Source organism: Entelurus aequoreus, linkage group LG22 (genome assembly GCF_033978785.1).
Source record: "Entelurus aequoreus isolate RoL-2023_Sb linkage group LG22, RoL_Eaeq_v1.1, whole genome shotgun sequence".
NCBI classification, from domain to species: Eukaryota; Metazoa; Chordata; class Actinopteri; order Syngnathiformes; family Syngnathidae; genus Entelurus; species Entelurus aequoreus.
Genome location: NC_084752.1, coordinates 28,293,959 through 28,309,671, shown reverse-complemented (window position 1 = coordinate 28,309,671; position 15,713 = coordinate 28,293,959). Strand labels below are relative to the sequence as shown.

Below are 15,713 nucleotides of genomic sequence, written 5' to 3'. Positions count from 1 at the left end.
ACATCTGGTGGAGCGGAGGAAAAATGACAGCTGTGGAAAGTAGTTCATATTGGTGATACATGTGTGAAACTTTTGGCCTGTACTGTATATATATATATATATATATATATATATATATATATATATATATATATATATATATATATATATATATATATATATATATATATATATATATATATACTGCAAAAAGTCAGTGTTAAAAAACAAAAACACAAAAATTGGGGGTATTTTATTTGGATTAAGCAAAATTATCTGCCAATAGAACAAGAACATTTGGCTTGTCAAGACTTTCCAAAACAAGTACAATTAGCTAACTTCAATGAACCCAAAAATAACTTAAAATAAGTATATTCTCACTAATAACAACTGTACTACTATATGAGTACGTAGTTTCTATTGTTTCATTGAAAATAAAACAGCAAAGTCCATTTGGCTGTCATCTGTTTTAATATGAGACACAATTGTGTCAAAGTCATGATTTTTTTTTTTTTTACATGCTTGAAATAAGAAATTATTACTTTAAAAAAGTAGTTTTATATTTGTGAGTGTTGATGACACAGCTTTGCAACAGTTGATATTCTAGTTTCAAGCATGTTTTACTCAATATAGGTCATAAAATCTCAGCAACAAGCTATAATATCTTACTGAGATCATTTAGGACCAAAACACTTAAAACAAGTAAAACACTCTAACATAAAATCTGCTTAGTGAGAAGTATTATCTTATCAGACAGAAAATAAGCAAATATCACCCTTATTTGATATATCTAATCTTACTTAGATTTCAGTTTTTGCAGTGTGTATGTATAAATATATATGTATATATATATATATATATATATATATATATATATATATATATATATATATATATATATATATATATATATATATATATCATCAATCAATCAATCAATGTTTATTTATATAGCCCTAAATCACAAGTGTCTCAAAGGGCTGCACAAGCCACAACGACATCCTCGGTACAGAGCCCACAGGCAAGGAAAAATCACCCCAGTGGGACGTCGATGTGAATGACTATGAGAAACCTTGGAGAGGACCGCATATGTGAAAAATTGGTTTTAAAGGACAGATTTAAAACATTTTTATTTATTGTTTTAACTTGGGACTTCTCGCGGGCCGGATTTTGGACGCTGGCGGGCCGATTCCGTGGTTTGGGGACCCCTGATTTAAACAAATGAAGTAGATTTGATTGACTCGAACGTCTTCTGTGCAGTGCTTGTTGTCCGTCCCCACACTTGCTTAAGTCAAGTTATACTTGGCTTTGACACTTTAATGCAGGGGTCACCAACCTTTTTGAAACCAAGACCTACTTCTTGGGTCCTGATTAATGCGAAGAGCTACCAGTTTGATACAAACTTAAATAAATTGCCAGAAATAGCCAATTTGCTCAATTTACCTTTAACTCTATGTTATTATTAATAATTAATGATATTTACACTTAATTGAACGGTTTAAAAGAGGAGAAAACACGAAAAAAATTACAATTAAATTTTGAAACATAGTTTATCTTCAATTTTGACTCTTTAAAATTCAAAATTCAACCGAAAAAAAGAAGAGAAAAACTTAAAAAAAGAATTTATGGAACATCATTAGTAATTTTTCCTGATTAAGATTAATTTTAGAATTTTGATGACATGTTTTAAATAGGTTAAAATCCAATCTACACTTTGTTAGAATATATAACAAATTGGACCAAGCTATATTTCTAACAAAGACAAATCATTATTTCTTCTAGATTTTCCAGAACAAACATTTTAAAATACATTCAAAAGACTTTGAAATAAGATTTAAATTTGATTCTACAGATTTTTTAGATTTGCCAGAATATTTTTTTTGAATTTTAATCATAATACGTTTGAAGAAATATTTCACAAATATTCTTCGTCGAAAAAACAGAAGCTAAAATGAAGAATTAAATTAAAATGTATATATTATTCTTTACAATAAAAAATAAAAAAATTTACTTGAACATTGATTTAAATTGTCAGGAAAGAAAAGGAAGGAATTTAAAAGGTAAAAAGGTATATGTGTTTAAAAATCCTAAAATCATTTTTAAGGTTGTATTTTTTCTCTAAAATTGTCTTTCTGAAAGTTATAATAAGCAAAGTAAAAAAAATAATGAATTCATTTAAACAAGTGAAGACCAAGTCTTTTAAATATTTTCTTGGATTTTCAAATTATATTTGAGTTTTGTCTCTCTTAGAATTAAAAATGTTGGGCAAAGCGAGACCAGCTTGCTAGTAAATAAATACAATTTAAAATATAGAGGCAGCTCACTGGTAAGTGCTGCTATTTGAGCTATTTTTACAACAGGCCGGCGGGCTACTCATCTGGTCCTTACGGGCTACCTGGTGCCCGCGGGCACCGCGTTGGTGACCCCTGCTTTAATGTATTGTAAGTAAAACATTAGATTCATACACAATAGCCTTGTAAAGTATGTTGAAAAACGTTCATATTTTCCGATGCCTTGGCTAAACTTCCAATAGTGTTCAGTAATATCAAAAGGGATTTGATTCTTGCCCGCTGTTCAGCCGTAGTTAAAATAATAGGAAAATATAGTGACAGTGTTGCTAATGTCAACACAAAAACATTTATCAGTTTAATTTTATACCGTTATCTCTACATGGCTTCACTTTATGTGGCTGCATATATTATTTATATTTTTTATTCATATTGCCATTTTAATATTTGTCAAATTACTACCACCCCAGATTTCTCTACCACCCGTGATTATGTGTAATGCCCAATAGAAATTCATTTCATATGAATATATAAGAATATATGTGTCAGGCTTGTCACTGACAGTTGGGTTATGTTTGGGTTTCATTCTGTGTTTGTGTTTATTTCCTGTGAGCGCTTTTATTTTGGTTCCATTTCCTGCATGTCTCCCTGAGCGCTCGCTTCCCTTCACCTGTCCCTGATTGGCAGCCTGGCACACCTGGTTGCAATTGCCAATCAGGGACAGGTGAGGGGAAACAAGCACTCATAGTGGCAAAAAGAAGCAAACAGGAAATGGAAACAATAAGAGCGAACAGTTAAACAAAAGGACATTTTTATTTTTTTTTATTTTACAATTTAGACAAATAAGAGTGCTGGACAGGAAATATGACAAAATACCAGAAATGATTGGCATGGGAGATTAGGACAGAAAATAAGACTACGACGAACAATAACTAATAACTGAAAGTGGTTAGTTAAGTCTTTAATTTTCAAAGATCAATAAAATGACAAACTTCTTATTTCTCATGCATTATTTTACTTTAGAGTAGCATACCATCTAGGGCTGGGCGATATGGCCTTTTATTAATATCTCAATGTTTTTAGGCCATGTCACGATACACGATATATATCTCGATATTTTGCCTTAGCCTTGAATTAACACGAGATGCAAAAAATCACACCAGTATGATGATTCTATGTGTCTACATTAAAACATTCTTCTTCATACTGCATTAAAGGCCTACTGAAAATATTTTTTTTTATTTAAACGGGGATAGCAAATCCATTCTATGTGTCATACTTGATCATTTTGCGATATTGCCATATTTTTGCTGAAAGGATTTAGTAGAGAACATCGACGATAAAGTTCGCAACTTTTGGTCGATATTAAAAAAAGCCTTGCCTGTACCGGAAGTAGCGTGACATCAAAGGTTGAAAGGCTCCTCACATTTCCCCATTGTTTTCAATGCAGCGAGAGCGATTCGGACCGAGAAAGCGACGATTACCCCATTAATTTGAGCGAGGATGAAAGATTCGTGGATGAGGAACGTGAGAGTGAAAGACTAGAGTGCAGAGCAGGACGTATCTTTTTTCGCTCTGACCGTAACTTAGGTACAAGCTGGCTCATTGGATTCCACACTTTCTCCTTTTTCTATTGTGGATCACGGATTTTTTATTTTAAACCACCTCGGATACTATATCCTCTTGAAAATGAGAGTCGAGAACACAAACTGGACATTCACAGTGACTTTTATCTCCACGACAATACATCAGCGAAACACTTTAGCTACGCAGCTAACGTGATAGCATCGGGCTTAACTGCATATAGAAACAAAATAAATAAGCCCCTGACTGGAAGGATAGACAGAAAATCAACAATACTATTAAACCATGGACCTGTAAAGACACAGTTAATGTTTTCCAGCCTGGCGAAGAGTAACAATGCTGTTGCTAACGACGCCATTGAAGCTAACTTAGCAATGGGACCTCACAGAGCTATGCTAAAAACATTAGTTATCCACCATAGCTATCCATAGCCAGCCAGCCCTCATCTGCTCATCAACACCTGTGCTCACCTGCGTTCCAGCGATCGACGGTACGACGAAGGACTTCCCCTGATTACCGATGCGGTCGGCAGCTAGCGTCGGGTAGCGCGTCTGCTATCCACCTCAAAGTCCTCCTGTTTGTGTTGCTGCAGCCAGCCGCTACAACTTTCTTCTTTGCAGTCTTCATTGTTCATTAAACAAATTGCAAAAGATTCACCAACACAGATGTCCAGAATACTGTGGAATTTTGAGATGAAAACAGAGCTTTTTGTATTGGATTCAATGGCGTCAGAATACTTCCGTTTCAACGATTGACGTCACACGCATACGTCATCATACATAGACGTTTTCAACCGGAAGTTTAGCGGGAAATTTAAAATTGCACTTTATAAGTTAACCCGGCCGTATGGGCATGTGTTGCAATGTTAAGATTTCATCATTGATATATAAACTATCAGACTGCGTGGTCGGTAGTAGTGGGTTTCAGTAGGCCTTTAATATATGTAAAAATAATATGCTCATTTTAAACTTTCATGCAGAGAGGGAAATCACAACTAAGTCAATTGACCAAAAGTGTATTTATTAAACAGTTATTAAGCAGTGGCACAAACATTCATGTCATTTCAAAACAGAAAGTCCCAGATTGTCAGAGACATTTTAAAACAAGCTATTAGTGCACTTTTGTGCATGATGTCACTAAGATGACATCAAAACAACACTGAATTAATGTGCACTTTTTGTACAGAACGCCACTACAATAGTTTAAAACAAATAAAGTGCACTTTTGTGAATGATGTCACACAAGATATTTCAAAAACTGTAAAATTGAAATTAGCTGCATAATAGGAAATCAAATTGTGTATGTCCTTCTCTATTTGTTAGGTTCCACACAGTGCTGTTTGCTTGTGCATTTTGTTGGGTGTGGCACCGGGCGGAGATGTTGACATGCAGAGTTTCAAGCAGTCCTTATTCTCTAGCGGGTAACTTTTCAAATGATTCTACAAATTAGTAGTGCTGCTACTTTTTGTAGCAACGCTTTTGCCGCATACTTAACATATTACGGTTGTCTGTTCAACATCTTTCCGCTTGAAGCCAAACCACCGCCAGAAGATGGACCCTGTGCAGTTTTTTTGGGAATTAATTCTTCTTCCTCAATTTGTTACCATATTCGCACCTTCTCTCTCTCGTATTACCACTCGCACTGCTCCGCTTGCACCACCTGTGATAAAATGGCAACCAAGGTAATCAAAAAGGTTAACCAACGAACAAGATTTCTCTACAGAATTTCCTCTCTGGTCAACAAAAGCACCTTGAGAATTCTGGCGGGAACTCTCGTTCAACCCTTTTTCGATTACGCATGCACCTCCTGGTACCCTAGCACCTCCAAAACCCTCAAATCTAAACTCCAAACATCTCAGAACAAGCTAGTGAGGTTACTTCTAGACCTCCACCCCAGATCCCACCTCACTCCTACCCACTTCTCTAAAGTGGGCTGGCTCAAGGTGGAGGACAGAGTTAAACAACTTGCACTGAGCCTAGTCTATAAAATCCGCTACACCTCCCTGATACCGAAGTACATGTCAAACTACTTCCTTAACGTAAATGACCGCCATAACCACAACACCAGGGGGAGCTCCACTAACCACGTTAAACCCAGATTCCGAACTAACAAAGGTCTTAACTCATTCTCTTTCTATGCCACATCAATGTGGAATGCGCTCCCAACAGGTATAAAAGAAAGGGCATCTCTATCCTCCTTCAAAACCGCAATAAAAGTTCACCTCCAGGCAGCTACAACCCTAAACTAACACCCTCCCCGGATTGCTAATAATCAAATGTAAACAATCAAATGCAGATACTTTTTCTTTTTCGTATGCCTTCTGATCTCTCTCTCTCTCTCTCTCTCTCTCTCTCTCTCTCTCTCTATGTCCACTACTTGATGTCCATATCACCCCCCCACCCCCCCTCCCTCCTCACCCCTGATTGTAAATAATGTAAATAATTCAATGTGATTATCTTGTGTGATGACTGTATTATGATGATAGTATATATGATAGTATATATCTGTATCATGAATCAATTTAAGTGGACCCCGACTTAAACAAGTTGAAAAACTTATTCGGGTGTTACCATTTAGTGGTCAATTGTACGGAATATGTACTTCACTGTGCAACCTACTAATAAAAGTCTCAATCAATCAATCAATCAACCTGCCACAGCTAACTTTACCCAAGCTGCTACCTCTCTGCGTCGCGAGGGCGTGTGACGTTGCACGCATGACAGTTTGTGACGTATGTAAGAAGGTGCGCTTGTTTCATGTCTCCGTGAGAAGGAGAGACAAGAAAGAGTGAGAAAAGCCTGTAGTCTAATGCCCGCAGCTAAAAGCAACTGTGTGAGAACGTATACTCGAATACTCACGAAATAGTAATTTTCTACATCGCACAGAGACAAACCCGCAATACATCCAGTATATTCGATATATCGCCCAGCCCTAATACCATCCCTCAAAAAGGGTGTCAGAACTCTCCCGTAAGAGTACCAATTGCTGCCTTCTATCTTATTTCGTCTACTGACTGACAGCGTGACAGCATGAATGGTTCGAGCATAAATAATTTGTAAGTGTGCATTTGTGTTCAGTAGAGAAAGCGACACATGACAGGTCAGTTTTGAGTTGCACTTGTTGCTTTAATGAAACGGGCAGCTTTGTTGTTGCCGCGACAGTGTTGGCAGAGTTGGATAAGTCATTATGTCAAGGCTGGCATGCCACGTGCATAATTGTGCATGGCTGCTCGGGCATATTGCTGATTCCCTATTGGTTCAGCTTGAATGCAAGTACAAAAACAATTTAATCTATTAGTGACAAACATGACACTAATAGGCCAACTTCATCTTGGTTGTCGAACTCAGTGTTTTTCAACCACTTTGCCGCAGCACACTAGTGTGCCGTGAGATACAGTCTGGTGTGCCGTGGGAGATTATCTAATTTCACCTATTCGGGTTAAAAATATTTTTTGCAAACCAGTAATTATAGTCTGCAAAAGATGTGTTGTTGTTGAGTGTCGGTGCTGTCTAGAGCTTGGCAGAGTAAACATGTTGTACCATACCATATCAGTAGGTGGCAGCCGGTAGCTAATTGCTTTGTAGATGTCGGAAACAGCGGGAGGCAGTGTGCAGGTAAAAAGGTGTCTAATGATTAAACCAAAAATAAACAAAAGGTGAGTGCCCCTAAGAAAAGGCATTGAAGCTTAGGGAAGGCTATGCAGAACAAAACTAAAACTGAACTGGCTACAAAGTAAACAAAAGCAGAATGCTGGACGACAGCAAAGACTTACTGTGGAGCAAAGACGGCGTCCACAAAGTACATCCGAACATGACATGACAATCAACAATGTCCACACAAAGAAGGATACAAACAACGGAAATGTGCTTGATTGCTAAAACAAAGTAGATGCGGGAAATATCGCTCAAAGGAAGACATGAAACTGCTACAGGAAAATACCAAAAAAAAGAGTAAAAGCCACCAAAATAGTAGCGCAAGACAAGAACTAAAACACTACAGACAGGAAAAGAGCAAAACACTCAAAATAAGTCAGGACGTGATGTGACATAAATGTTGTCCCCCTAGGGTGGGGTTCAGCAACCCGTGGCTTTAGCGGCGCCCTGGTGGCTCCATAGAGCTTTTTCGAAAATGTATGGAAATGAAAAAAAAACATTGGGTGGAAACATGTGTTTTTTGTTGTAACATTTTTTCTGTAGGAGGACAACCACGACACAAACCTTCCCAATTGTTAGAAAGCCCACTGTTTGATATGTTTGTGTTTATGCTTCCCTGCTGAGATTAATTGGTGAGCACCGTTTTGTCCTACTAATTTCAGCGGCCCTTAAACTCACCGTTGTGTGGACTGTGACTCAACAGTTTGTTTACATGTATAACTTGCTCCGACGCTGCCACAGAAAGACGTGTTTTATGCCACTCCTTATTTAAATGATAAATGATAAATGGGTTATAATTGTATAGCGCTTTTCTACCTTCAAGGTACTCAAAGCGCTTTGACAGTATTTCCACATTCACCCATTCACACACACATACACACTGATGGAGGGAGCTGCCATGCAAGGCGCTACCAGCACCCATCAGGAGCAAGGGTGAAGTGTCTTGCCCAAGGACACAACGAACGTGACTAGGATGGTAGAAGGTGGGGATTGAACCCCAGTAACCAGCAACCCTCCGATTGCTGGCACAGCCACTCTACCAACTTCGCCACGCCGTCCCCATTTGTTTCATTTGGTCCACCAAATGTTTTTTACTGTGCGTGAATGCATAAAGGTGAGCTTTGTTGATGTTATTGACTTGTTGGAGTGCTAATCAGGCATATTTGGTCACTGCAAGCTAATCGATGCTAAGATGCTATTCAAGCTAGCTGTATGTACATATTGCTTCATTATGCCTCGTTTGTAGCTATATTTAAATTCCTTTACTTACTCTGTGTATTTAGTTTTTTTTCCATGTTTCATGATACATTATGTAACATTGGCTGCATTTCTGATAGTTGTTTGTGTGCCATGTTGTTCCAGACAACAGCAAACGTTATCCAGCTTGCAAAGATTGTAATGAATCCATTAGAAGAAGACAGCCTGCTGTTTCCTTTAACTTGGACACAAACAATTTTGCCTTTGGCCATTCTAAGACAGTCATTTCCAGGAGTTATCTCACCCTCTGAGAAGTTTTACTGATATTTTTCAATGTTGTAAAAATGTGTAGAATAAATATTATATTTCAACATGTCTTGGTCATTTTGATATTAGGCTAATGTAGCTAATTGGCTACTTACATCATGTGTTGCCATCATTATAACACTTATATAAGTTTTTTACATTTTCTGCGGCTCCAGACAGATTACTTTTTTGTATTTGTGGTCCAATATGGCTCTTTCAACATTTTGGGTTGCCGACCCTTGCCCTATGGGAAACTGGGTAAAACACAGCACACAGGTAAAGCTTAACCTATTTTACGATAACCATGTACAAGGTTAATTTACTTTGCTTCTCTTTCTTCCCCTGCGTTTATCTGCTTTATTTTGTAATTCAAGTTATCATTACATATATGTATTGTTGCATTTGAAACAATTGTATTGTTGATAATAGAGGTAATTATTTGTATTATTCATTATCAATAGTGCTATTTCTATTGGTATTGAAGTGAAGTGAAGTGAACTACATTTATATAGCGCTTTTCTCAAGTGACTCAAAGCGCTTTACATTGTGAAACCCAATATCTAAGTTGCATTTAAACCAGTGTGGGTGGCACGGGGAGCAGGTGGGTAGAGTGTCTTGCCCAAGGACACAACGGCAGTGACTAGGATGGCAGAAGCGGGGATCGAACCTGGAACCCTGAAGTTGCTGGCACGGCCACTCTACCAACTTGTGTGGTTCCACCTGTAGTGTAATAATGCTCATTGTCATTTCTGTGTTATTAATATTTATTTCACTGATTGCTTCTTTGCTATCATTTTTCGTATCATATTTGTACATATCCTATCTGCTGATGTTGTTATGTTGTTGTTTTTGTTTCTTTGTCTTATTTTCCCCCTCTGTCTTCTTTTTTCTTCTTCTTTCCATCCCCTCCTGCTCCGGTCTGGCTGCACCAAATGATAATATAAATCCATTTAATAAAGTTAAATACACATAACAAGGCAACACAAGAAGTACCCCACACTTCTCTTTTGTAAAGTAAATCTGTACAGCAAATATGGGCATCTACATCAACAATATGATTTGCCTAAGTAGCTGGACAGGACAAAAACCAAAAAAAAAAGACCCATTGGATCAAGCTCAGAACAGCATCCAACAACCCTGTGCAGCTTTGCTTGGCTTTTGGCTCCGACATCATAGTGGGTCCTAGTGATAACCCGCAATTTTCACCAAGGTAGCGCAAGGTCATAGATGGATAATCTTGCCGTCAACATAAAAATTAATTGATTGTTTTATTTCACACTTAAAGTTTGGGCAACATTCCAGAAACCCAAATATGTGTACTATATGTAAGCACTAAGCCAGGGGTGTCCAAAGTGCGGCCCTCGGGACATTTTTAACGGCCCCACGGCACATTCTAAAAATACGATAAAAAAAATAAATTAAAAAAACATAAAAAGTGGTATAAAAGAGCAAACAGGTGAAATATAAAAAGAACACGTTGCAATGTTTACTCTAATAACACAAAGCTGCCATGCAGGCTGTTTCTTTCTTTACAAAAAAAAATATATATATATAAATCAATGTCATTATGAATTATTGACCTATTCAAGGCTCCAGTTACATCACATTAAATATTCTACTTTGACATATCCTTTGGTTTTTTTTTAAAGTAGGGCCTAAAACGAACCAACAAAAAACATAAACAACAATAAAACTTATAATTGATGGATAGATCTAAAGTTGATCTCAAGATGATTGTGTTAAAAGTAAACAGTAAAAATAATTGATTTTGTAACACTTTAATGAGTAGGACCCTTTTGGATCCCCCAATTATTTTAGTGGGATTTTTGTTGTGTGTGTCATTGCTCAAAAAAGAATAATGAATTAAAATCAATTTTGTTGTGAGTTATTGACCTTTTTCGGGCTCCAATTATTTTATAATCTCAAATATTCCACTTTAAATTTCATTGGGGTAAAATATTGCATATTTGGTGTTTTTTCCATAAAAAAAAAGGGTTGTCCCTGACAAAAAGAGCATACAACTTAAATGTTTAAAAACGTTATATTGACAGATAGACCTAATGTTGATCTAGAGATTCAAACTTTGAATAATAATAATAATAATAATAATAATAATAATAATAATAATAATAATAATAATAATAATACTAAACAATGACACATTTTTTATATTCTTTGGACCAAAACCCTTTGGGTTCACCAGGATCAAGCCTGAGTGGAGGCCTAAATGTATATTTTTTATACATATAGTGTATTGGTTTTTAAAATAAAAAATATCAAAATGGCTCCCGCTTGCTTTGATTTTTCAGTGTGCGGCCCTCGGTGGAAAAAGTTTGGACACCCCTGCACTAAGCAATTAGTTGAAAGCCGTTAGCAGTGTTGGGACTAACGCATTACTTGGTAACGCGTTACTGTAACGCCGTTAATTTCGGTGGTAACTAGTAATCTGACGCGTTATTTTTTATATTCAGTAACCGTTACTACATGATGCGTTACTGCGTTATTTTACGTTATTTTTTATGTAGTATCGGCTAGAAACAGAAGATCTGAGTGTGTTTTATTGGAGCGCTGCGGTGTCGTCCTTCTGAATCTCTTGTGTCACAAGGAAGAGGCGCTGTGTGTGTGTCTGGGTGTGGGGAGGGAGGAGGGGAGGGGTGTGCACGCAGCAGTATTCGTGAGGGAGGGGCGGAGACAGAGAGAGCGAGAGAGTTATGATAAACACAATCAAAAAAATGACTCATTGGATGAACTCAATTAAAATGAAGGCAGGATTTCCATCCAACAAATATATGTTGCCCCAACTCAAAATTAGTACATTCTCACAATACAATAAAAATGTGTTAATCCAACTTATTTTTAGCAAATAAAGCCAAACTGAAATTATTGCAATAACTAAGCGAAATTGATTTACATTTGTCAGAATAATTTTTAACAAATACATCTAAAATGAAATTATTTTGGTTACTAAGTGAAATTGATTTATATGTGCCCAACTCAAAATTGATTGGAAATTAAGCAAGCTAAAAATCACCTATGGATCCCATAAAAACACATCAGACAAAACCTGGTTGGTATTTTTAATGTAGAATAATCCTTAATTCAACAATCTTAAATATAACACCACAAGATGTCAAAGTTAGTTGCAAACACAAACCAAAATGTTGCGTTTGAGTGAAAACAAAACATTAAGAAGTCCATTTTACATAAAGATGTCAGATTTGCGTACCAACACATACCAAGAACTTAGTTTTATACAAAAAAAGATGTCAAATTGACTTGATACAAAGCACAGAGAACTCAGTCATAAATCTTATAAAACACCAAGAAACAGTTTTACCCTTTCTTAAATAACTCGAGGCAAACTTTACGAGAAATGGTTCTCCAAAATAGTTTAAAGTGGCGTAAAATTAACACTCAGCGCCACAAAGGAAACTGCAAAAACACATTTGAGTCCTGCGCAAGTGTGCTAATGGAACCATTAGCCTTAATGTACTAGAGTTCCATCCATCCATTTTCTACCGCTTGTGCCTTTTGGGGTTGCGGGGGGTGCTGGAGCCTATCTCAGCTGCATTCAGTAAAGAAAAGAAAACAAGGCAAATACAAAATTCCCATGCATCAAATTGGCAACAAACAAAAATAAATAAGAAAAACTTAACATTGACAGACCAGGAATCTGATATTAATGGGATGCTAGCAGCAAATATCCTTTGAATGTAAGCAAGTAAAAACAAAACATGAGACAGTACTAGCTATTAAAAAAATAAATAAAAAATGAATAAAATCCAAAATCTTGAATCGAACTTAATCCATTTATCCTGAGTTGAGTGATAAAACGGAGGAGAGAAATGGTTGTGAGAAGTGTGGAGGATAGTCACACTCAGAGATAAAATGGGGAGGTAAAGTCTAAACCCTAAAGTAATCTCTCTCCACTCCCCATGACTGCATTTCATATGTTGATTGTGTACTTCGGCAGTTTAGTAAACAGCCTCTTCTTCCCTGTAACTTAGTCAATTCTGAGTCCAATTCTCAAGTTCAAAATATTGTAGGTCATAGATTGTCTTTAAATGGGGTGAAAATGAAGGCAAAAACAATACAACCAAAAATAAAGATCCGATGACGAACTTTGTCAACAAGTGTTCACCTCTCATGCAAGCAAATTGATTTTCAGCTGCTGTATCTTTGTGTTCAGCTTGTGCCCATCCAGGTTCATTAGGCTCTTCTGGAAAAACTCAAATGTGTACTTGAAGTTGTCTGGAAAGCTTAGATCAAGGGCATAAATGAGCCCAAACATCATTATGATTCCCATGATGACGCTGTCCACGTTGCTCAGGACTTTGATGCCTTCGATAACAACTCCCACATCCTCTGGCTGCCTATCGCCATCTCCACAGATGATGTATATCTCATGACTGTGAGGGCAATGTCCCTTTCTGCATCCTCAGTGTTGGAGGCCTGGGGCCGTACTTATCAAGCTTCTTAGAGTGCCATTTTACACTTAAGTCCTGAGAATTTGCGAAATTTAGTCCTACTCTCAAACTTAAGAATAAAAGCTTTTTATCAACGTTCTTAAGTCTAAGAATCACTCCTACTCTCCACGATATTTAAGAGACCTTCAGAGATGTCTTAAGTGGTTAGGAGTTGCCAGCAGGGGATGGCACTGAGGCGAGAGAGACGTGCGCGAACGTTCAGGGAGCGGAACAATGTTTTGTTTTTTTTGATGACGAGCAGCTGATCAAACGGTATCGTTTAGACAGAGCGGATATTATTTTTGTCACAGATTTAATACTTTTCGATTCCTTGTTGATTTCTGCATGTGTCTGCAGTGGGCTAGTATATCTAGAGCCACCCACACCAGTTTCAAATTAGTTGCCTAATTAATGCATTGGAAAGAAAATGTTATGACAGTAGCGTATGTGTGTGGCCGTGAGGTGAGTGACGTCAGTGAGTGTGTGGGCGATAGAAGAGAGGGAGTGGTAGCGTGAGTGCCGGCGGGGACTAGTTTGTTTTGTATTATTTTGTAGTTTATTGTCAAAATATACACTCCCATTGTCCACTTAAATATTTCCAAGATATTTCTTTATTCTTAGACAACGGATTCCATTCCGTGATTGGTCATTTCTATGGACACAGAAATGACGTCACCTAAAATTCCGTTTACGGCACATAGTAATGTCGTAATTCAGCTCTGAGTGTGACACTTAAGATTCAGTCCTACACTTCGCTGAAAGTGTGAGTAAGACGCTTGATAACTAACTTTTAAGTGCAGCTTTCAGCGAAGAATTTATTTACTCTTAAGTCAACTCTTAGCAGACTTCTTAGGAGTAATTCTAAGAAGCTTGATAAGTACGGCCCCTGAATAACAACACAAAAACAGAACACTTGTGTTAGGTACAATGCTGAACACCACTAGCAGAAAATTAATTCGCTTTTTTTTTAAAGTCCTCATTGCCTGTCAAATTAATCATTTATGTTTCATGAGTTAAACGTGATTGGAAAGTTAACCATATATATAATAATAATATAATGTTTGAAATTGGCCCGTAAATAACTTCAGTAAGCAGCCATGAACATAATGCAATTGCTGCAACATGATCCTTTAGGCAACCACATCCCGATAGAGATGGACCTGTGGGACACAAATAGCTGTTTTACTCCACAGGGCCTCTGCCCGTTTGCCACTACCAGCTTAGGAGACTCTGACTCTGTCTTTTCTTGCACCTACCAGTGATTTCAAACACAAATTAAAATTCAAAGAGCCCCATTGTTTACAAAATGCCAGTTATTCAAGAAGTTGTAGTGTGTTGAGCTCAAAGAACCACAATATATGTAAATAACAATGGGTAACACTATTTCATGCTGCTGTGTAACACAAACTATTAAAGGCCTACTGAAACCCACTACTACCGACCACGCAGTCTGATAGTTTATATATCAATGATGAAATCTTAACATTATAACACATGCCAATAACTTATAAAGTGACATTTTAAATTTGCCGCTAAACTTCCGGTTCGAAACGCCTCTGAGGATGACGTATGCGCGTGACGTAGCCCGGTGAACACGGGTATGCCTTCCACATTGAAGCCAATACGAAAAAGCTCTGTTTTCATTTCATAATTCCACAGTATTCTGGACATCTGTGTTCGTGAATCTGTTGCAATCATGTTCATTGCATTATGGAGAAGGAAGCTGAGCAAGCAAAGAAGAAAGTTGTCGGTGCGAAATGGACGTATTTTTCGAACGTAGTCCGCAACAACAGTACACAGCCGGCGCTTCTTTGTTTACATTCCCGAAAGATGCAGTCAAGATGGAAGAACTCGGATAACAGAGACTCTAACCAGGAGGACTTTTGACTTCGATACACAGACGCCTGTAGAGAACTGGGACAACACAGACTCTTACCAGGATTACTTTGATTTGGATGACAAAGACGCAGACGTGCTACTGTGAGTATGCAGCTTTGGCTTCTAAACATTTGATCGCTTGACCGTATGTGCGCAACTTTTTTTTGCGTATGTACGTAACTTTTTTAAAAATATATAAGCTTTATGAACCTTGGGTTAGGTGAACGGTCTTTTGGGCTGAGTGATTGTGTGTGTTGATCAGGTGTTTGAATTGTATTGGCGTGTTCTATGGAGCTAGGAGCTAGCATAGGAGCTAGGAGCTAGCATAACAAACACGCAGGTGTTTTTATGCAGGATTAATT

General features: G+C 37.3%; 1 protein-coding gene across 1 annotated transcript in view; it reads left to right on the top strand.

The window, feature by feature from the left end:
• Nucleotides 1-15,713, top strand: part of LOC133639463 (zeta-sarcoglycan) — a 945,127-nt gene that overhangs the window by 680,075 nt on the left and 249,339 nt on the right. The window lies entirely within an intron of this gene.